Source organism: Phascolarctos cinereus, unplaced genomic scaffold (assembly GCF_003287225.1).
Source record: "Phascolarctos cinereus isolate Bilbo 61053 unplaced genomic scaffold, phaCin_HiC Scaffold_3;HRSCAF=262, whole genome shotgun sequence".
NCBI classification, from domain to species: Eukaryota; Metazoa; Chordata; class Mammalia; order Diprotodontia; family Phascolarctidae; genus Phascolarctos; species Phascolarctos cinereus.
In genome coordinates this window covers 10,133,655-10,156,588 of record NW_027555736.1, presented here as the reverse complement: position 1 = coordinate 10,156,588, position 22,934 = coordinate 10,133,655, and positions in this window count along the sequence as shown.

Sequence of the window (22,934 nt, the reverse complement as noted above, 5' to 3'; positions counted from 1 at the left end):
TCATCTGAATCACTACTGATAAGAGAAATACAAATTAAAACAACTCTGAGGCACCACCTCATGCCTATCAAATTGGCTAATATATCACTTAACTTCTCATTACCAGCTCCACTTCCCACCCTCACACTTCCTCTTTAAGGTTGTAAATTACAAATGAATTACTTATTCACATTGATGGAAGGTTTTGTTCATTTAATTTTGTGTTATAAATATAATAACTTTTGGAAAAAAACACCATGAACATTTTAATATACAAAGAACAGAAAAAGTGGATTTTATACAATACTGTGAACCTTCAGTAGGTACTGTTTCTTTGAAAGTCTATATTACATTTAACCCAACACCAAGAAAACTGCTCTGGCTATCACAGAATCATCTAAATAATGGAGAACGTTGGAAGGGACCTCCCCGGCCATCTCACTTGGCCCAAACGTCAGAGGAATTCCTACTGTAAGATACCCGGTCCTGGTTGACCGGCCTTTACTGGAAGACCTTTAAGGAGGGTCCTCATGTCTGCGTCTCCTCCAAGCTTCAATATGCTTTCTTCTGTGTAATTTTTACATGTTTTATTGATGCTCATAATTTTTTTCTTCATATCACTTTTGATACACACTGAGTTACTCCCCCACAACTCTACCACCCCCCAGAACCCCAAATCAATATGGTCAAGCCAAGTGCACTCTTACATCAGTCACATCCGATAAAGGATGTCTTGTTCTACACTGTGGAGGGAGCTTTCATGAGTGTCAACACAATCACAGGCTTGGACCATGTATCTGTAGCTGGAAGGGCCCTTAAGGGGCATCTAACCCAATCCTCCTGTTTTTACTGATGAAGAAACTGAGTTTTACAGGCCTTGAATGACTTGCCTGAGGCCATGCCCATAGCCAGTGTCAGAGATGGGATTTAGATCCCATCTTCTGGCTTGAGATCCTGCCCCATTCATGCCTAGGAAGGGGGGTGTGTGTAAAAGGAGGGAGCAGCTGCCTCAGCCAAGTCTTGGGGACAGTGAGGTACAATGAAGGAATACCGGCTCTGGAGCTGGTGCTTCTCACCTGGCTGATGTAGGCAAGCAGTTTCTTTTTAGGCAATTGGGGTTAAGTGACTTGCCCAGGGTCACACAGCTAGTAAGTGTCAAGTGTTTGGTCTGAGGTTAGATTTGAACTCAGGTCCTCCTGACTTCAGGGCCGGTGCTCTATCCGCTCACCACCTAGCTGCCCCTAGAAGTTTCTATTTCCATTGAAGTGGGGTGGAGTAGGTGGCTTTAAAGGTCTCTTTCAGCGCCAAGTCTGTGAGACTCTCCATCTTGGAGGCCTCCCAGCCAGCTTAGAGACAGCCTCATCTGAGTCAGGGCCCTTTCTATACCCACGACCCCCATCCCCCCATTGGTGTCCCTTGAAACAACAAATATGAAGCCTTCCCTGGGACAGCCCCCTCGGGTGATCTTTTGGCTGTCCTGAGGCTTATAAATGCTGAGATTGCTGCAGTCAGACTGCTGGGCCCAGCCCCCTTACTCCCGGGCCCTTCTGTGCCCACACAGGTAACATTCAGATAAAGAGCTCTTCTGGTCTCTGCTACTGTCCCAGCCAAGGTCATCTCCTCAAGTCTGAGCCAGAGTAAATGAGGTTGTTTGGTTTATGGATACAAACAGAGGCTGCCTTTTTTGCCTTTTTTTTTTTGACTTGCCAAATGGATCCGGCTGCTGCCTTCGAGGGAATGTCAGTATGCTAATGCCCAATGAGCCAGTTGTCTATTTATTTCTGTTTATGCCTGCAGACCCATTAGCAACTTTTTTCTGGTTTTCTCTTCGAATATTAAATGGTGGAGACATATTCTAAAAATTAGTTGATTAGCTTGCTAGAGTTCCTTTTCACGGGTGCGTTCCTCCATACCAAAGGGAGAAAATGAAGGTAATTTTGTAGGCAAGGCTGGGATGATTGGCAGCTGACTGCAGAAAGATGCGTTGTGTCACCGGAACGAGGGAGTGTAATGTCTTCGTTTGCATCAATATGGAAATCACCAGCGGCTTGACAGCTTCAAAGCTCTCCCGGCAGCGCGGGGCTCTGGCATTATCCAGGCAGCCCTGATTGTGAAAAATAGTGTGTTTTCTTTTAAAAAGGAACCCGAGTTATCAATCGACCCCCACCAATTATTGCAGGGAGGGATCACAGCCACGCAGACCCGGGACCTGCACCACCAGCAGAGCCACACCTGAGGAGACAGAGAGACAGACCTGAGAGTGAGGGATATGGTTATTGTGTGACAGCAGTTTGGATTAATTAGGCCTGCTGATGAAGGAGTCAGTAAAGAGGCACCCAGCCTGTTCTGGGTACCTAGGAGCCACAGCTGTTTCTTTCCCCCAGCGGACAATGCCTTAAATAATAGCAACAGTGACAATGATGACGGTGGCACTTACATGGCTAAGGACTTAACCAGTGCCAACTTGTTTGAACCTCATAGCTGCCCTGTGAGGTATGGGGCTATTGCTGTTCCCATTTCATAGACAAGGAAACTGAGTCTCAGGCAGGTTAAGGGATTTGCCCAGGGTCACATAGGTAGAGAGTGTCTGAGGCAGGATTCATAGGTTCACAGAAGGAGTGTGGACACTGCATTCACTGATGAGTAGAGAGAACTCTGGAGAGAAAACCCCTTTTACCCATGGGAGAATGGGGCTAGGGGCTACTGAAACGACCCCAGCTTGGGATAGACTATCTCCTCCAAGCTGTCTGAGGGAATGGCAAAGAATTCCAGGCTTCCCAGTGGATGGCAGTGTAGACTCAGAGCTGGCAGGAACCAGCTTGTCCAATCTCCTTATTCTCCAGATGACAGGACGCTCGATTTAGCCCAGTGAGGACTATCTCTTTAAACTCCCTCATTTTACATATGAGGAGCCTGAGGCCCAGAGAGAGGTCACACTTGACTTCCCATACTCAAGGTCACATAAGGAGTTAGGCACAGAGCCAGGATTGGAATGCAGAGCTTCTTGACTGAAGAGGTTGACTCCTCCACCACACTACAGAAAATGGTAATAATGCAGGTTCAACATAAGTACATCCTGTGTGCATTTGTCCTGTATGCATTTTTTCCATGGTGAGCTGGTTGTTAAATATTTATCATCATTGCCCTGCATATAGCAAAGGAAAATAGTTCAGCAAAACATTGATCTCTTCTGATGGTGTAGACAACTTTCCTCCCCAGCAGTAGTCTTGGTTGAGACAAAGGCACCATGTTTCATGATCTCTTTTCTGAACTCATGGCTGATTTTCAGTTGTTAGGATGTAAGCTTACTTTTCTTTTTTTTAGTTTTCCCAATTATTTATTTATTTATTCCACAAGAAATTATCAAGGAAAACTGCCCTGATGTTCTAGAACCAGAGGGCAAAATAAAAATCAAAAAAATCCATCTATCACCTCCTGAAAGATCTCCCCAAAGGAAAACTCCTAGGAATATCATAGCCAGATTCCAGAGTTTTCTGGTGAAGGAGAAAATATTGCAAGCATCCAGAAAGAAATAATTTAAGTATTATGGAAACACAATCAGGATAACACAAGATTTAGCAGCTTCTACATTAAGGGACCAGAGGGCTTGGAATATAATATTCCAGAGGTCAAAGGAGATAGGATTACAACCAAGAATCACCTACCCAGCAAAACTGAGTATAATCCTTCAGGGGGAAAAAAAATTGGTCATTCAGTGAAATAGAGGGCTTTCAAGCATTCTTGCTGATAAGACCAGAGCTGAATAGAAAATTTGACTTTCAAATAGAAGACTCAAGAGAAATATGAAGAGGTAAACAGGGAAGAGAAATCATAAGAGACTTATTAAGGTTGAACTGTTTACATTCCTTCATGGAAAGATGATATTTGTAACTCATGAGACCTTTGTCAGTATTAGTTGGAGGGGGGAAAAATTATATGTATGTATGTATGTAGATAGATGGATAGATAGATAGATAGATAGATAGATAGATAGATAGATAGATAGATAGCACAAGGTGAGTTGAAGATGAAGGGGTGATATCTGGTTCTAGAACATCAGGGCAGTTTTGATAATTTCTTGAAAGATGATGTCTAGGCTCTTTTTTTGATCATGGCTTTCAGATAGTCCAATAATTTTTTAAATTCTCTGTCCTGGATCTATTTTCCAGGTCAGTTGTTTTTCCAATGAGATATTTCATATTGTTTTCTATTTTTTCATTCTTTTGGTTTTGTTTTACAATATCCTAATTTCTCATAAAGTCACTAGCTTCCATTTGCTTCTTTCTAATTTTTAAGGAAGTGTTTTCCTCAGCGAGCTTTTGGACTTCCTTTTTCATATGGTCAATTCTGCTCTTGAAGGTATTCTTCTCCTCATTGGCTTTTTGGACCTCTTTTGCCATTTGGGTTTGTTTATTTTTTAAGGTGTTATTTTCTTCAGCATTTTTTTTGGTGTCCTTTAGCATCACTCTCAGTTTTTCCTCTACTTCTCTTACTTGCTTCTCAAAATCCTTTTTGAACTCTTCCATGGCCTGGGACCAATTATATTTTTCTTGGAGGCTTTGGATGTAGGAGCTTTGAGTTTATTGTCTTATTCTGGTTGCATGTTTTGATCTTCTTTGTCACCAAAATAAGATTCTATGGTGTGACTTTTTTTGTGCAGTTTGCTCCTGTTCCCAGCCAATTACTTGAGTTATAAACTCTTTGTTAAGGTAGGGGTCTGCTTCCAGTGTGGAAAATGTACTGTCCTGAGCTTTGGGGGTTTTGTGCAGCTGTTTTCAGAGATACTTCTATGGACCTGTAAATTTTCCATTCTTCCAAGGTGCTATGATCAAGGGTGAGGTGTTTACTCCTCTCCTGGCCTGTGCTCTGGTCTATGAGTGACCACAAGTGCTCTTTTCTGCCTTGGAACTGTGAGGAGGATTCCCTCTTTACTGCCACTACAAGTTCTACCATGTCAGTGCTCCTCTTTGCCACAGTACCTCCACCCAGAACTGTGACTCAGATCCAAGAGCAGGCAAAGCAAGAGAATCCTGCCTCAGCACCAGCAAAGAGATCCCTGCAATCCCTCTGATCAGCCACTAGATTCCTCCTCTGTCTGTGGGCTGAGAGCTCTGGAAGATGCCACACCCCGGGGCTGTGCCAGGACTGGGGTTGGGACCAAGCTTCTCTCTCACCATGGTCACAGACCTTTCCTGCTAACCTTCTAAGTTGTTTTTGGTGTTTGTGGGTTGAGAAGTCTGGAAACCACCACAGCTGCCCTTCCTTCAGTCTTCTGAGGCCTGCTCCAGGTTCGCTGAGGCCTGGTCTTCGCCTATGTTCCCATGCTGAACTGCACTTCTCTTCCAGCCTGGCACAAAAGACCTTTCCAATCAACCATCCAAGTTGTCTTGGGCTGGAAATTTGTTTCACTTTGTCTTTTTGTGGGTTCTGCTGTTCTAGAATTTGTTCGGAGCCATTTTTTGCAGGTATTTGGAGGGGTTTGGGGGAGAGCTCAAGCAAGTCAGTGCTTTTACTCTGCCATCTTGGCTCTGCCTCACCTAAGCTAACTTTTCATGAGTTTTTCCATGTACATTGTTGTCATCATAGTGCATTCTGGGCTCTGCATCAGTTCAGGGTAGGAGAAGGGAGGGTAGCCCAGTGGATAGAGAAGCAACTTCAGAATTGGGGGATCTGGGTTTGATCCCCCAGCTCTTACACATCCTGGCTGTGTGACTAGGGCAAGTCAATTGAACTTTCAGTGCTCTAGGTGACTCTCTGGGATGTTAAGGGGCCATAGGAAGTGCTCACTTATGTTGGAAGAGAGACTTTCCTTACCTGGGAATTTCCTGTACCAATAAAAGCCCAGCTTCAGTCCCCATCCCTTCATAGGAATCTCCCACATTCCTCTGCAGTTACCTTTTTTGTAGCTGCACCATGACCTTTTAGCAGAGTGATCATATAAGGGGAAATGGAGAGGGACCAGGGTGAAAATGGGGAGGAAGGAAGGAGATCACCATCATACCTCTCCTTTTACAGAGGAAGATACTGAGGGTTGGAGAGGAGGGGAGACTTAGCTCAAGTCACAGAGATTCCACCTGGAAGCTGGCATTTGGACCCAAGTCCTTCCCTTTCCATTAGCCTACACTGTCTCTGTCAAAATAATGTAGCAGATATAGTTCTAACCTAGTAATGCAGCCCAGGGTAGTGGGGAGAATCAAAAGTGAGTTTTGGCTTTGACACAGCTGGCTGTGTGACCCTGGGCAAGTTGACTCACCTTTCTGAGCCTCAGTTTCCTCATCTATAAAACAAGGATAACAATACATACCTTGGCAATTACCTGGTTAGATTTTTTTTTTTAGTGAGGACTCAATGAAAAAACTTGGGGAATGGTGGAAGGTCATACAAACGTAAGCTGTTTTGCTAAGGAGAAAGACAAAGTCACCAGTAGGAATGCCTCCCAGATCTGTGACCACTTCCCAGTGACAGCCTGTGCCTTTTGCTAGGAATGCTACTTTCCTAACAGGAGAGGAATGTATGCCTGCATCCAGAGACATTGGCAGATTACCCCAGCACACATCTGGGAACAAAATACCCCGAAAGCTAAGAGGAGGGAGCTGTGGGTAAAGACATAATCACACAGGCATTTGGAAACAAGGGCTGCTGCTGCTGCTGCTGCAGAGAGGGCTGAGTCTAGGGTATGGAAAAGGGAGGGTCAGGGAGAGCGGCTGGGCTGGGAAGGACAGTTGCAGGGTTGGGGATAAAGGAGCAGGAGAGAAGATTCGATGGGAACTGTCCAACTGCTGTTAGACCTCAGGCAGCTTCTAATCTTCCTGCTGGCATTGTTCCCATCAAACCTTTGGGATTATCTGTCTAAATAGCCATAAACTTGCCTCATTCAGGGCTTCTCTCAGGCAGGCAGGTGGTATTGGGGATAGAGTGTTGGATTTGGAGGCAGGGAGACCCGAGTTCCAATCCTGCCTCAGATACTTATTAGCTGTGTGACCCTGGACAAGTCATTTAAACACTGCCTCCTTCAGTTTCCTCATCCATAAAATGAGGATAAGAACAGTACCTATCTGCTTGGCTTATCGTGAAGATCAAATGAGATCATATGTAAAATGCTAGCTACCATCAGGGCCGTCGATGGAAGATGCCAGACAGCCCGGATAAGGGCAACAGCAGATAACTAACTCTCCATGTACAGTTGATTCATTAATGTTAGCTGATTCTTCTCCCCAGTATTAGCCCAAGTTGAGTGATAAGGAGCCAGAATGAAATGTTATGCCCAGAGCCAACTGACCTCTTACACATATCCAAAGTTACACCAGGTCTTTTTTGTACTGTTCCATCCAGGTGCCTCAGAAGCAGGATATTCTGTATCCCTGTGACCCTAAGTAGGTTGGGTTGCCTCTGTTATTGGGATGACATAACTGTATCCACATGTCCTGCTCCCAGGTATCTGTGGTGTAAGGGGCCTTGGAGGCTGCTGTCCATTCCCTAATCACACCGGCAGTCAGGTAGTTGGCTTTGATTCCCAACTTTGACATTTGCCACCTCTGTGACCATGGGCAAATCACTTAACCTTTCTTCTCTGGGTCTCAATTTCCTCAGCTGTAAAATGGGGATAATAATATCAGTGCAACCTTCCTCCTGCAACTATGTGAGGAAAAACTTTTAAAAAATCATTATTTGAAAAAAATCAATGAAAATTCACCTCTCCCCCTCCTATCTCCTCCTCTTCCTTCATTGAGAAAGAAAGAAAATCAAAACCTCTGTTGCAAATATGTATAGCCAAGCGAAAACAATTTTCCTCATTGGTTACATCCAAAAACCATATATCTTAACTAACACTCTGAATCTAACACCTCCCTTTTAGAAGGTGGACAGCATGTGTCATCATGAATCCCTGGAACTGTGGTCATTGTGGTATGAATTATTCAGTTTTTCAAAATTGATTATCTTCACAATATTTTTTTTGTTGCTGTATAAATTGTTCTCCTGGTTCTGTTCACTTCATTCTGTGTCAGTTTGTACAAGTCTTCTCAGGTTTTCCTGAAACCATCCTCTTTGCCATATCTTACATTACTATAGTGTTTCATCACATCCACGTACCACAGCTTATTCAGCCATTCTCCAATAGATGGGTGTCCTCTCAGTTTCCAATTCTTTGCCAAAACAAAAAGAGCTGCTGTAAATATTTTTGTACATGTAGGTCCTTTCACCTTTTTTTCTATCTTGTTAGGGTATAGATCTAATATTGATTTTACTGGGTCAAGTGGCACACACAGTTTAATAACACTACTTTCTGGAATGTTTGGACCGTATTCACAGTTCCATCAATAGTTCCATTTCCACTAGTCCCTCGGGCATTTCTCATTTTTCCCACTAATGTTAACAATGTGATGGGTGTAAGGTGGCACCTCAGAGTTATTTTAATTTGCATTTCTCTAATTATTAGTTATTTAGGGCATTTTTTCCCATATCTGTTGATAGCTTGGATTTCTTCTTAAGAAAAGTGCCTGTTCATATCCTCTCATGATTCATCTTTTGGAAAATGATGCTTATTCTGATAAATTTGCTTCAGTTCCACGTATATCTTAGCAATGAGACTATCAGAGAAACTTGCTGCAAAGATTTCCCCCCCTTTACTTGTTTTACTTTTAAATTGAGCTGCATTAGTTTTGTTTGTGCAGAAGCTTCTAAATTTTATGCAATCAAAATTGTCTGTTTTACCATCTGTTGTCCTTTCTCCCTTGCGTTTGGTCATGATCTCTTCCCCATCTTTGGATCCTTGGGTTCTTGCTCCTTTAATTTCATCTTTTAATCTCCTGTGTTGAAGTTATATCTTATTATAGTTCCTACAACCTCTCCCACTAGTCAGTGTAGTAAGTATGTACATAAATAGCTAATGTAAGATAAGAATAAAAACAAGAGCTAAGAGCATGAGGAGAACTTAGAAGCCACTCATCCAAACTGCCTTCTAAATTAATTAGGGTCATATCCAGAGACTATAAGCTAAATTGCCAACTAAGACATATTAAATAACTTAATAAATGACCCTCAGTCTGCAAGTTGTAGATAAGCACAGACACACAGTTAAACCAGAAAATATTATGCTAATAAAGCATCTAAAGATGATATTGATATGCTAACCAACCTCAAGCTGAGTTAGGCCATCCCCCACCAGAACCCTTTAAGAACAGGACTACCCAACCCTGCTTTTTGAAGACCTCTTCTATGAGTCCACGCTGCTCAAGTGTTCCCAGCTTCCTTATAAATTACATAAGTGTCTCTACATGCCCTGCCAGTCCCCTGTTTCCCAGAGCTGTCTGCCTCCCTCTCCCATCCCATTCCTGATATGCCATCCTGGACATCTATCTCTGTACTCCATCTATTCCTTGTTAAAGTGTGATCCCTGCCTCCATTCTTTTAATATTGTCTGCAGAGGCAGACAGCAGTTAAGTGACTTGCCCAAGGTCACATGGCTAGTAAGTGTCTGAGGTTGGATTTGAACTCAGGCCTTCCTGACTCCAGTTTCAGTGCTCTGTGCACTGTGGTACCTCTTACATGTGGAAGAAGTGGCAGAACAAGGATTGGAACTCAGGTTCTCTGACTGCAAATCTTGTACTTTTCCTATGGCTTGGTGGGACACTCCCCTGTACCAGCCCTGGATGCCCTGTGCTTGCAGAGTGCCCTGACCTGACCCTAGAACTCAAAGCAGGAGGGATATTCAGAGCAGCAGCTTCTGAAATGCTCTGAGTGGACACTTGCGCGGCCCTTTCTTATCTTCCTTTCAGAATCACAGAGTGTCAGAGTCAGGAGGGATCTCAGAGGCCTCTTGTCCAGCCCTCTAGCACAGTCCAATGCTCCACCACCTCCATGCCCAAACCGAAAGCTGCTCTAAGGAAACCTAAATTATTAGTCAGCCTCCCATGGGAGGGAAGCTGCCATCTCCTGAGTATGTCCATCCCATGCTGGGACAGCAGGCTTCTCTTTGATTGTCCCCTACTGCTTCTAACTCCACACCTGGGTCAAGAGGAACATGCTTAATAGGGCCTTTCCCCCAGGACAACCTTTCAAATACTTCAAGACTTTGATGATTTTCTGTACCTTCTAGGATGAATACCCCTAATTCCTTCAAGCAATCATCTAATGCTATATTTATAGTGCTTTACAAATATTATCTCATCTTCACAACAATTTTAAGAGGTAGGTGCGATCCCCATTTTATGGATAAGGAAACTGAGGCTAAGTGAGGTCAAATGACTTGTCTAGGATCACAGATTAAGTCAGTGTCTGAAGCAGAATCAGAACTCAGGTCTTTCTCACTCCAAGTCCAATGCCCCCTGTCCACTATGCCAAAAAGCTCATGATGGCATGACTTTGAGACCCTTCATTATTCCAGCTGGCCATCTCTAGATATCTCTGGCTCAATAAAACTCAATAAAACTCCTTCACTTATGGTACCCATAAGTGAAGGCAAATCTGGTCTGACCAGGGTAGTCTACAGTGGGACTATCTCCTGCTTATTCTGGGAAGCCATCTGTCTCTTCAAGCCTAGTCGTCAAAGGGATGTAGTCACCCTGTTGTGATGTTTTCAGTGGAGTGTCCAGGAATCTATTTTTGCTCTTGTGTTGATGAACATTTTTATTAATGCTACCTGGGTGAGACTGGTTAAGCAAACAGGGTTGTGGCAGCTCCTGGGTCCTGCCCAGTGGTGTATGGAAGCTGCATAGATTTGGACACCGTTGGTTAGGAGCTGCAGACATTGCACAGTTTTCCCCGATTTGCAGGTGACTGTCTGCCTGTGAGAGAGCTTTGTACTTGGACCATACTGAGGAAGAGGAGAGTCATAACAAACTCATTAGAATAATGGTTACTGAATGTGTTTCTCACATTTTTTCTATTCCTTTTCAATCCCAATTAAATACTTTCTGCTTCCATGTTAGCATTTTCCTACATTTCTGATGGTGTGATACTGACTAGATTTCTAGATCTCAGCTGATTTTAGAGGTGTTTCTTTTCACACACATGGGGACTCAAAATACATGAGGTATACTTACCAGACAATGCTCCAGCTCCCCCAGCCCCACCCCCAAATATGAACTCAAGTCCATGAAGACTTGCCCATGGGTGACATCTTTTTGTGTATTTTATTTTCATTAATTGAACAGTTTAAATTCTGAATCAAGTGGGAAGATGCCTTCTTAAAACTACCTTTAAAAGACTTGGTCCATTTAAGGAGTGGCTTATTGGGCACAGGAGAGGGAGGCTCTAATATCGATTCTGGGCAATGGTGCCCCTCGGGTCAAATACAAATTCCTCAGTTTGGCTCTTCGAGCACTTGCCAGCCTGTCCCTGGCCTGTCTTCCTTTTCTTAAACATGATGCACTCTATGGTATAGCCACACTGACCTTGCTTGTTCCTTACACACCACATCCCATCGCCCATCTCGGTCACTTTGCACAGGCTGCCCCTGCCCCAAGCCCCGAAGGCTCCCATCTGCTGCTCTTTTCGAATCTATTCATTCAACAATCAGTTCAGGTGCCCCATCCACATAAGCACTTTCCCGATCCCTTCAGCTGCTTACCTCTCCCCTGCCCCCATTACTTTGCATTTGTTTATTTTATGCTGCTGACATATGTGCGCGCGTGTACATTCCTTCTACCCTTTTGTCATTCTGCTGAGATCCACTCTCCACCTCCGGCCTGGGATCCACATTTATTATGTGCCAGGTAGTGTGGTATTCATTGGGGAATCCAATACAAAAGACCCAAGACCATTCCTGCCCTCAAGGGGCTTTCATTCTAATGGGGATGACACATGTGGGGATGACGGTTCGCTTAGGGAAGTCATAGGAATAGGGAATGGAGGATCAACTTGTCCTTTTGGCTGGTGTTCCCACAATCAGAAGTAGGAAGTGTGGGGTGGGGAAGGGTATGTGTGAGGACCCCAACCCCAACCGACTCTGTCCTGGCAGAAAATGGCTAGAGGGCATTGTGCTGGGGCTGGGGTCCGCCAGACAGAGAGCTGCCCCAGGGCCATCTTCCTACCAGGCTGGCACCCACGCAGGTCCCAAGGCCCCACTCAACGTCCCACTTCTAGCTTTGGCAACAGTAATGAAATCTTCCTTGCCATTCTTTGAAAAGAAGAGTCAGTCCTGAACCATGAGATATCCCCTGTCACAGCTCCTCTAAATGGGGGGTCTTCCTCTATGATAACGTCAGCTCCTTGAGGACAGAGATTGTCTCTTTTTTTATTCTTATCCTAATGTGTAGCACAGTACCCGGTACACAGTAGGTGCTGAATAAATGCTTAGGGACTGGTTAATATGGCTGTGGGCAGAGGGCTCCTATGAACACCATTCTAAGCCAGACTCTTAAAGCCTTCCTCTCCTGGGCTGTTGGGATGTGAGTCCTCTGTCCTTTCAGGGTTCAGACTAAAGATAGACGGACGATATAATAACTATGTTAGGTCAGTGAGGTGGCATGGAAAGACTGTTGGACTGGGAATCAAAGGGACCTGGGTTCAGATTATGGTCCTGCTACTTTCCACCTTCTGACCTTGAACAAACGGCTTCCCCTCTCTGGGCCTCTGTTTCCTCACCTGTAAAAGAAGATGCTTGCCCTCGATGGCCTCTGAGCTCGTCCATCTCTAACTCTGTTCCTTCGTCCTTTTGGGGGCAGGAGGATTCCCCATTTTGCTTCAGCCCCCACAGGCCCACCTACTCCTGTACTTGGCCCACCTTTCTCCACCCATCTGTTCCCCCAGGCCTGTGAAAGGAAATGTTTTTGCCAATATGAAAAGTCAGTTGATTGCTGTGGAATTTGCTTTGTCTGCGTGGCTGGAGGTCTCCCGTGTCAAGTTGCCCGTAATTTGTACCAAACCAGCAGCAAACCACTGTAGGGCTGTCCCTGGCACGTCAGCGGGGGCTTCTCTGCCTGGTGGAGCCTCGGTGACATTTACACATTCCTGGACCCGAATGAGCTCTTCATCCCTCTGATGATGCAAGAATAGCAGTTTCCTGAGGCTTCCAGGCAATTGTCTCCTGGCATTTCGCTGCTACATCGAGGAACAAAAAATGCGAACTTGTGTCAGACCTCTTCAGCTTGGTAGGGCCAATGTGCAGGCAGAGAAAGCCCAAGACGCCTCATCGCTGACAAAAATGCATCGTAAGCATGTGCATTTATTCTCCAGAGGCTGTTGGGAAGCCCACATTGTGCAGAAAGCAAAGGAGAGACAGCTTCACCATCAGAGATCCTGCTCCTGGTCAGTGTGCTTAATGCCTCTGCCACAAAATGCCTGCCACAAAGGCATGGGGGTCATTAAACAGAGAGTGGGAGAGTAAGGCCCAGGAATCTGCCTCCACTGAGTGAAACTGCCTTCCCCTCCCTGCTAAGAGAATGGGAGGAGCACCCTTGCATTGTAAGGAGAGAGGGCTCTGGGTTTCTTGGGGACTCCTGTGTGCAGTTACACAAATTGTGTGAGTGAGCTAGATAACATTGAAGGATCGTAGGGTCAAGGACTGCTCTAGAGATCACCTAGTCCAGAGTAGGCAACATGGAATAGTGGAAAAACACTGGACTTGAGTTCAAATTCTGACTCTTCTACTTACTGCCTATATGACCTTAGGTAAGTCACTCAACCTCTGAGTTTCCTCATCCGTAACATGAAGGGATTGGACTATAGTTGATGGCTTCTGAGGTACCTCCCAGCTCTGAATCCATGGTCCTCCAATCCTCTGGAGCTTGGGTCCGGTAGGAATTGTCCAATTTGTCTAGAATTGTGTACATGGTTAAGTGGTGGAGCAGAGTTCAAACCCAGGTCCTCTAGTTGGAAAATCCATTGTAACAGACAAACATTGAGTGGATGTATTCATCCCTACTTCCTGTATCATCCCCCTCTCCCCTGAAAAGGCTTCTTTTGTTTTACAACATTTTGACTTGTGAGTGATTGTTCAGCATTCACACTTTATTGGGATTGTGTTACATGATAGAATTTGCTTTGTGGCCTGTAGCTTCCCTCCGGAGCAATCAGTGTGCTTGTGAAAAGGGGAACTAGCTGCCCTTCATGGGCAAGCTGAAGCTGAAAATACAACCATCAAGGCAAAGATGTGTAATTACTTGCTAGAGACATTGCACTGGTCATTCTTGTTCAGCTCCTCCGTGCTTCTGAGATACCTTGCCATCTCTGAGATGAGAATCAGCCATATGCTTAAGATGCAAGGGTGGCGGTGGATTGAATGAATCATTAAATCAGTGACTCCCATCCCAATTAATGTAAGTAGTAAGATACACTAGCCTTGATACCATGTCATGTGAGAACACGTCTGTTGAGCCCATCAGTCAATCCAAGGCATCAAATTAAGTGCTAATAGCCTAGTTAATCAAGTTGGGCAAGAGTAGCATGCTTAAAGCCTTGGATGAAATAAAATGATCAAGAAGTTTATTGGAATTGGTCAAGGGCACTTAGTCATGTGGGTGGAACTTATAGAAAATAGCAATTCAGTTTGGATTCCATCATACAAGGGGTAGGCCAGCTCAGTGGTGGAAGCTGGTGTAGTTAAGCCCTTGAGAAGGAATCCCTTGGGGGGGGTGCCTCGGAAAGGAAGAGGGTATCTATCTTGATAGGTAGATTTGTGAATCATTAGTATAGAGATGGTAATTAAATCCATGGGAGCTGATGAGATCACCAAGTGAAGCAGTACAGAGGAAGAAGAGAAAAGGGTGTAGCACAAGGCCTGAGGGACACCTAGCGTCAGAGGGTGTGCTCTGGAGGAGGGTCCAGCAAAGGTGACTAAGAAGGAACGGTCAGATGGGTAGGAGGAGAACCCTGTGAAGGGGTGTCCTGAAAACCCTAGAGACAAGGGAGTGACCAGCAGTGTCAGGCTGCAGAGACTCAAGGAGAATGAGGACTGATAAAAGCCCATTGGTTTGGCATCAAAGGGGATCATGGGTAACTGGAGAGAGCAGTGTTGGGGGAATGATGAGGTCAGAAGCTGGATTTTAAGAGAGTAAGGGGAGAGAAAGTGGAGGCTCTTATCGTGGGCAGCCTTTTCCAAGTGTTTAGCTATGCAGGGCAGAAGAAATAAAGGATGATAGTGGGGATGGAAGGATCAAATCAGGGTTCTTTTCAAGTTGGGGGTCGGGGGTACAGGCATATTTGTAGCCAGTAGGAAATGAGCCTGTAGAGAGGGAGGGACTGGAAAGAAGTGAGGGAGTTGGGATGACAGAGGGGCTAGATCTGCTGGAGGAGACGGGATGGAATGGAGTCCCTTGAAAAGGTAGAGGGCTTTGCCTTGGGCAGGAGTAAGGCCACCTCATCAGGTGAGGCAGGAAGAAGGAGGAATGGGCAGAGGGCCCCACCCTTTCTAGGAGGTAGAATGGGAGGAGAGAGCATTTCTGTGTGTGTGTGTGTGTGTGTGTGTGTGTGTGTGTGAAGGCAGACTTCGGGGTTGGAGGTTGGGCCTAGAAGGAAGGTGAGATTTCACAGATGGGAGGTCTTATGTCACACAATGGGATGAGGGTAGTCTGGGTCTGGGCAGAAAATAGACTATATTCTGTGTTTATACTCTATGTATATCGTCTTCCTCATCTAGATTCTAGGGTCCTGAAAGGCAGGGTCAGTTTCTCTTTGGTCCTTGTATCCCTAGAGCTTGGTGCAGTTCCTAGGAGATTAATAAATGCTTGCAGGTTGATCAATTAATTAATTAATTAATTAATTAATTAAATATACAAAGGAGTAGATAAAATTAGGTAGGACCAGCAAGTTGTAACCAGATTGGGTGGGGCTTCGAATGCCAGGGTCATTCCCAGAGGTACAGGGAGCTTCACTGCATGCTTCCTCTCAGAACCCCACCCCCCATGGCAGATAAAAGATGTGTTACATGAGAGACAGTACAGTAGGGTATATACAGGCTCAGACTTGGAGTCAGGCCAGCTTCTGACACGTCCTTACTGTGTGAGCCTAGACTGATCACTTACCCTCTCAGCACCCCAAGAAACTGCCCTAGACTGGCTCAATTAGGGACAAGCTGCTGCAGTGCAGGGAGCTTCTGTGCTAGGAGTTCCACAATAATGGAGAAGATAATAATAATAGCAGCCCCCGAAGGCTTAGAACTGATGGGCCCTCAAACAACCTGGTGAAGCTATCTGTCCAAGTTTCACCCCCATTTTGCAGATTGGAAAATGAGGCTTAGACAGGATTTGAACCCAAGGCCTCTGAGTCTAAGTCTATGTTCTTGCCCCTGCAAACAGTGTTCCTGAGTCTTGACCTCATGGTCTTCTATTGGCCTTCACTGTCTATGGGACAATCAACTCTTAATTCAAGTCTACCCTCAAGGCCCATCACTGCATGCCTTTCTCCCAGGCTTGCCTTCCCAGCCAACCCTTGTGAAGAAGGCCCAGCCTGCCCCCTTTCTAAGCACTCCTGGAGCTGTGGTCAGCTGGGCCTTGGCAGAACTACCCCCTTCCTGGTGCTGCCCCAAGATACACAATTCCTTGATATGTCTCTGAAAGGACTCTCCCAAGCTTCCCTTGACAATTCTCCAGCCAAGGGAACACAGCAGAGAATTGCCTGAAAAGAGAAATCTCCTGGCCGTCAGCAGCTCCCAGACACCCCCCCCCATCCCAGAGGAGGGGTTCTGGGAGAGTTCCAGAAAGTGCAAGGGAGCCCCATCCACAGAGGTGATAGGGGAGTCTGGGAAGACATGGGGCCAGCTGGAGTTACCTCCTCCTGCTGACCCTTTGTCTCTTATGAAATGTCAGCTCTGATAGACATCTCCATCATGGAAAAGGGCATGTCTTTAAGGTAAGAAAAACAAATCTGGCTGAAAAGATAGACAGAGACTGGATAATTAGCAGCAAGCCCCCAGCCCCATAGCCTGAACACCTGGGGCAGACTCATAGTTGAAGTGGCTGCTTTCTGGTGCTCTCCTGTGAGTGGAGAGGGATCTTGTTCTAAAAAAGAGTCAACTTACTGTAATGGTCTGAGGGTTTTTAACTTGGGGTCTTTGAATTTGGTTTTTTAAAATATACTTTTTGACAATAACATTTCAACATAATTAATTTCCTTGGTAATCCTATGTGTCCTATTTTATGCCTTTAAAGACATCACTCTTTTATGACACAGGCTGGTTTTAATCCGTGATGGTAGCTGGAGTTCCCCACCCTCCCCATTCCCCCATTGAAAGTACTGGTACAGTTTGAATGAAGTAATCTGTAAATCTGTATTCTTGTTCTCCCTTCTGCCCCCTCCCAGTAGAAGGTAAGCTCCCTGAGGGCAGGGGTTGTGTAAGTTTCTTTTTTTAACTTTATGTTCCTAGAGCCTAGAAAAGCTCTTCACCTAGCAAGCGTTTACTAAATGCTTGACTGAAATAATCATGTGACAGGCTTAAAACAGCAAATATGCATTAGAATGCCAGCTGACCTAGAAGATAGGGGACATTTAGGAATCATTTCAGGCAGTTACTAAGTAAAACCACAGCCAGGGTGTTACTGTGTGGCCGACAGCTGAGCAGGAGGTGGAAGAATTCAAAACGATGGAAGGAAGCAGGATCGTCTTCTTTTCTAGCTATACCGTTGGCTTCCTGCAAGAATGCAAGATGGACTTTACACCGAGCCTCCGGATTTAGGTCCCCGATGTTTCCATATTCAAGGACATTTGAACAAATTTCTTGGCGAGGCGGGGGAGTTTAGTGGAGAGTGCTGGACCTGGACTCGGGAGACCTGGGCTGGTCACTTACACATTCTCAGCCTCAATGTCCTCATCTGTAAAAGAAGAATAATAATAGCGCCTACCTCCCAGGCTGTTGTCAACATTACGTAAAGGTGAGTTGGCGAATGCCTGGCACTCCGATGGGCACCAGGGAGAGACACGGAGACGAAAACGAAGCCGGGACTCTTATGCTGCTGGACGGGGGAGGGGGATCGGAGAAGAGCAGAATGAAGGGCTGTGAGCCCTACCCCCACCCCACCTGAGGGGCACTGAGGGGCCTCCTGGGAAGGAGCAGTGGAGGGTCTGAGCGGATCTGGCCAGGTTCTCAGGTACGGCCGAGAAGACGTTGGCGAGGTTTCGGTTCAAATCCTGCCTTCAAAACTTAAGGGCAATATGACCTATGACGACAGTAGCGCGTTTATGTAGCGCTTTCCATATGTTACTGACTCCGATCCTCGCAGTAATTCTGTGAAGTAGGTGCCATTATTGTCCCCACTTCGCAGATGAGGAAGCTGAGGCTGAGAAAAGTGAAGTGATTTGTCCCAAATCACACAGCTAGTAAGTGCTGATCTCTGGTCTCACTGTCTCCAAGTCGAGGAAGCTTACCACTGAGCCACCCAGCTGCCACTGGAACCTCTTTCAGGGCCTCGCTGTACTCACCTGTAAAACGAAGGGGTTAGACTTGACGCCTACGGGGTCCCTTCTGTTTCTGGGCACTCTGATCCTATGGGGGTGCCCAGGGCTGCTCCTGGCTCCTCTTTGCTGCTGACTGTCGGGGAGCAGCTTCTAGGGATCGTTGGATTGTCGGGGAAACTGGGGTTCCCTGGGATCCTGGGCCAGCGTCAAACAGGAACTCCGCCCAAACCAAACAGACCTGGAGAAAGCGGAGGAGGGAAAGGGGAGGTCTCCGCGCCATCCCAGAGGGGGTGGGGGTGGGGGTGGGGGTGGGGGTGAGGAATACACACACTCATTATTGCCATCGTGAAAGCGACAATGAGTGTTGGGAGGAAACGTGACAAGTTATGATAGATTGTCTGCAAAAATGACAGGCCGCATGACAAGGAGATATTTTAGGATTGTGGATTCAGTTATAAATAATCACAGAACGACGGCACCTCCTTCCCGACCCTCCTGTCTTAAAAACCAAAAAACAACCCCAGCCCCCGCCCCCCCCAACTGTGGGCTTTCATTTGTAAGGGCAAGGAGGGAGGAGGGAAATAGGGGGCATGAGGTCACCCATTTTCAGATGCCAAAGGCAAAAATTCCAGTTGCAAAGTTGGTTCCCCTTGTGGTTGTTACTTCAGTTCTTGGACGGGTCTGAGGGAGCTTACTGATGGGGGAGCACCCTCCAAAAGGCAGATCGCCACCATTGGTGCCTACCCATTCTCTGCGACTTCTGTCTGTGCTGTCCTTTAAATATTCCAGAAGACGTGCAGCCAACAGGCTGGGGGCTGTTCTCCAGAGCTCTTCACGTGGCAGGGAAGTGATGGAACAGGATGGTTATCCACTGTCTCATTGTCACCACACAACCAGCCCATCTTCCTTCCTAGCCATGCCATCCTCTGACCACCTGTCCTTGGCCCCTCTTCTTGCTCAGGTCTTTATTGGCGCTGGGTTGTCTCTGCTCATGCCTGCTTGGTGCCTCTGCATTGGAATCATGTTGAAGAGCAAAATGCTTCCTTGCTTCGAAGGAAGCACAATCTCATGGACTTGAGGATAATTTCCAACCAGGCAGGTCAACTTATTCCTCTTCATCTTATGCGAGTCTTGTCAATGTCCACTCATAAGTCTGTAGAGACTTTACCAAAAGGGCTATAGGTCTTTCTCTTGCTCTTTCTGCATCTGGTAGGTACCAGTTTAATATTTGGGCCGTCTCAATCTCAACTCAACCCACTCTCTGCGCGGTACCATCTCCTCATCAGCAGCCTTACCTGCCTTGAGATGCCTTCATCCTGAAGCCTGCTTTCCTGAGTGGTGACTGCCAAGTTATAAGGGCCCCCAGCTGTGCTCACTTCACTCCAGCCTGACTCATCCTCTGGACTTCTTCACCTTGTCATGAACGCCTTGACCCTACGTGGATGCCATTCTCCCTACCTTCTCTCCTTGATGCCAACTCTCCAGCTCCCCTTCTGTTTTGCCTTCTGTTATTGGAATGTAGGCTTTTCAAGAAGAGGGATTGTCTTGTCCCCAACACGTAGCACTGTGCTTGGCACAGAGCGAGCGCTCAATAAATGCTCACTTGCTCTTTTTCTGTCTCTGTGTCTCTCTGTGCTTGTTCTGTGTCTTTCTCTGTTTCTCAGTCTTTACTTTATCTCTCTGTGCATGTCTCTCTATCTATCACTTGCTCTCACTAAAAGACTGCCTCCCCTCCTCCTCCTGCCTCCTGTCACTTGAGATCTTCTAGAAAGGGCAGGATGACTGTGTGCTGGGGTTGTTGCAGAAGGGATTTGTGATCAGGCAAGAGCTGGACCTAGATGGCTTGGTGGCTAGAATTCTGGGCCTGGAGTCCAAAAGACTTGAGTTCAAATCCAGCTTCAGACACTCACTGTTTGACCCTGGGCAAGTCACTTAATCTCTTATATACTAGAGAAGGAACTAACAAACCATTCCAGTATCATTGCCAAGAAAACTGCATGGAAAGTATTGGCTTGCTATGATCCATGGGTCATGAAGAATTGGACATGAGTGAATAACACCAAAGATTGGACTGAGTGTCCTCTGACATCCCTTGCCCCCCTGAGATTTTGAGATTTCCTTGATATCTCTTTTTTTTTTAAAGAATCTCCATGTTTTTAATTATTTGTGGATAGTAATGGTGGTTCTTGCTCTAAATATGGCATCCTGGTCAAAAAACCAATGAGTGACTGGACACTGGAGGAGATAGACATACTTGCTACCAATGTAACTGAAAAGCAGAAGGAAATTGTGACTAAGTCAAAGAAAGCCTCAGGTCCTCCTTGGAGGAGTAAATCAAGGAGTTGGTGGATTTAGTTTTACTAAATTTGCTTTTTAAATTAAATTAATTAATTTAATTAAGTTAAAAATTGACTTTTAGTTCAAAAGGCAAAGGCATATTTCAGTGGTCATCTTGCATTGCAGTGATTATGATAAGCCTTTGCAAAAAGGCCAGTGTGCAGTTAATTAGAGCTTATGTTCCAACATACATCTCAGAACATGAGGAGGTAGGGACAGTCTGTGAAGGACTGGAGAAGGCCCATCCTGTCCGATCAACATGGACTTTAAATGGTGGTAACTTCTTGCTGCAGATGGCATACAGGAGGATGGTGGAACATATGCTGGAAAGCCTGGCTCAGGAGCCTGGCTCAAGAGAGACTTGTAGACCGCACAGAAGCTCCTTGTCTGTATGTCAAACATTCTTTTCTCAAGAAGACAGTTGAAGAGCCCTGGACAAGGTAAGCAGCAAAGAACATCCAAGAAAATGAAGTTGGTTATATTCTACCAGGCAGAAGATAACTGGGGATTTTTTACCCTATTACTGTTGGAGGTACCACTGTCCTCCCAGTCCCTCGGGCTCTCAGCCCAGGAGTCACCTGGCCTCCTCACTCTCTGTCATTCCCAGATCCAATATGGTGCCAAGGCCTGTCAACTTCACCTTTGCAACATCTCTAAAATATGCCCCCTTTTCTCCTGCCCCCATGTTGGTACAGGCCTCATCTCCTCATGCTTAGACAATTATAATAATAGCCTGTGGGTGGGTCTGCCTGCCTGAAGTCCCTCCCCACTCCTATCCATATTCCAATCAGTCACTAAAGTGTTTTTTTCTAAAGCACAGATCTGCCCTTGTCACCCCTACCTCCCCCCAGTAAACTCTAATGGCTCCTTATCACCACCACTACTTGATATTCAAAGCTCTTTATAACCTGACCTTGTCCTAGCTTTCCAGCCTTCTGTATTTCCCCCTATGTACTCAATCTGATGACACTAGACTCTTGGCTCCTCTTTGCTAAAGACACTCTGTCTCCCGTCTCCAGGCTTTTTCCTTGGCTGTCCCCCATGCTTGGTATTCTCCCCTTTCCCGTCTCTGCCCCCTGGCTTCCTTGTCTTCTCTTAAGGTCCAGCTAAAAGATCACCTTCTCTAGGACACTTTTCCAGTTCTCCGTTGATGCCAATGCCTTCCCTCTGTCGATCATTTCTAATTTGCCATGTCTATAGTTTGTTTGTACATAGTTATTTGCATGTTATCCCCCTTCCCTCATTAGCTCCTTGAGGGAACTGACTGTTCCCCTTTCTCCCATAAATCCCCAGGTCTTAGTGAACAATAGGTGTTTAATAAATGCTTGTTGATAACTGAAACAGCAATCTGTATACAGTAAGATCATTGATCTATTAAAGACAAAAATCAATACTAAATTATTGAAAAGAACAAAAATGAGAACACATGGTACCCTGCCTCAGGTAACTCCAACCCAAAGACAAGCTGCTGCTGCAGAGAAGGCACTATTGCCTACTGGCTAGAGCAGCTAGCCTTGGAAGAATCAGAATCAAAATCTTACCTTTTACACTTAGTACCTGTGTGACCCTGGGGAAGACACTTCCTGAGCCTCAGGCAAAATTCTAAGACTTTCAGATGTTCTCAGTCTACACAGGTGGAGGAAGTGCTCATGACAATGATATCATTGGTCCTGATATTGATATTGATGTTGATGTTGATATTGAAAAATGGGAAATCGATAAAAGAACAGATATAAGCATAGACAATCACCATTTCCTAGGGAAGTATAATCAATGTAAATCAATCACCCCTATCAGAAGACCAAAAGGGTGTGGTTACCATTTAAACCAGCAAATACCTGTTCTTCCCAAGTGAAGAGCTATCTAGGACAAAACTAGGTTGCACTACGAACTTGTTTGTCAAATCTCATGGAGAAGGATGGTGGAAGGTTATGAGCAGTAATTCCTCAAAAATAGTGACAAAATGACAAATAGGGGATGAAAAGGTAGATTTTAAGAGAGCTTGATGAAAGATCTGTCTAAGCAATGTCATCCCCAGGGACTGAGGGATGATGCCAGAAGGAGGACAACAAGCAAATGGAAAATGGAAAAGCTTATGAATATTTTACAACTAGCTGTTTTCATCACCATGGAGAGTGGAACCACCATATTTGGACTTTAACTCGAGCTTTAGTTATTCAGCTAGAGCAAACAGAAATAGCCAAGTAGAAAACAAAGGTGGTAAAAAACAGAAACAAAAGGTAATAGGGCCAGATCAAGATGTGTGCACACACACAGGAGGTCTGTAG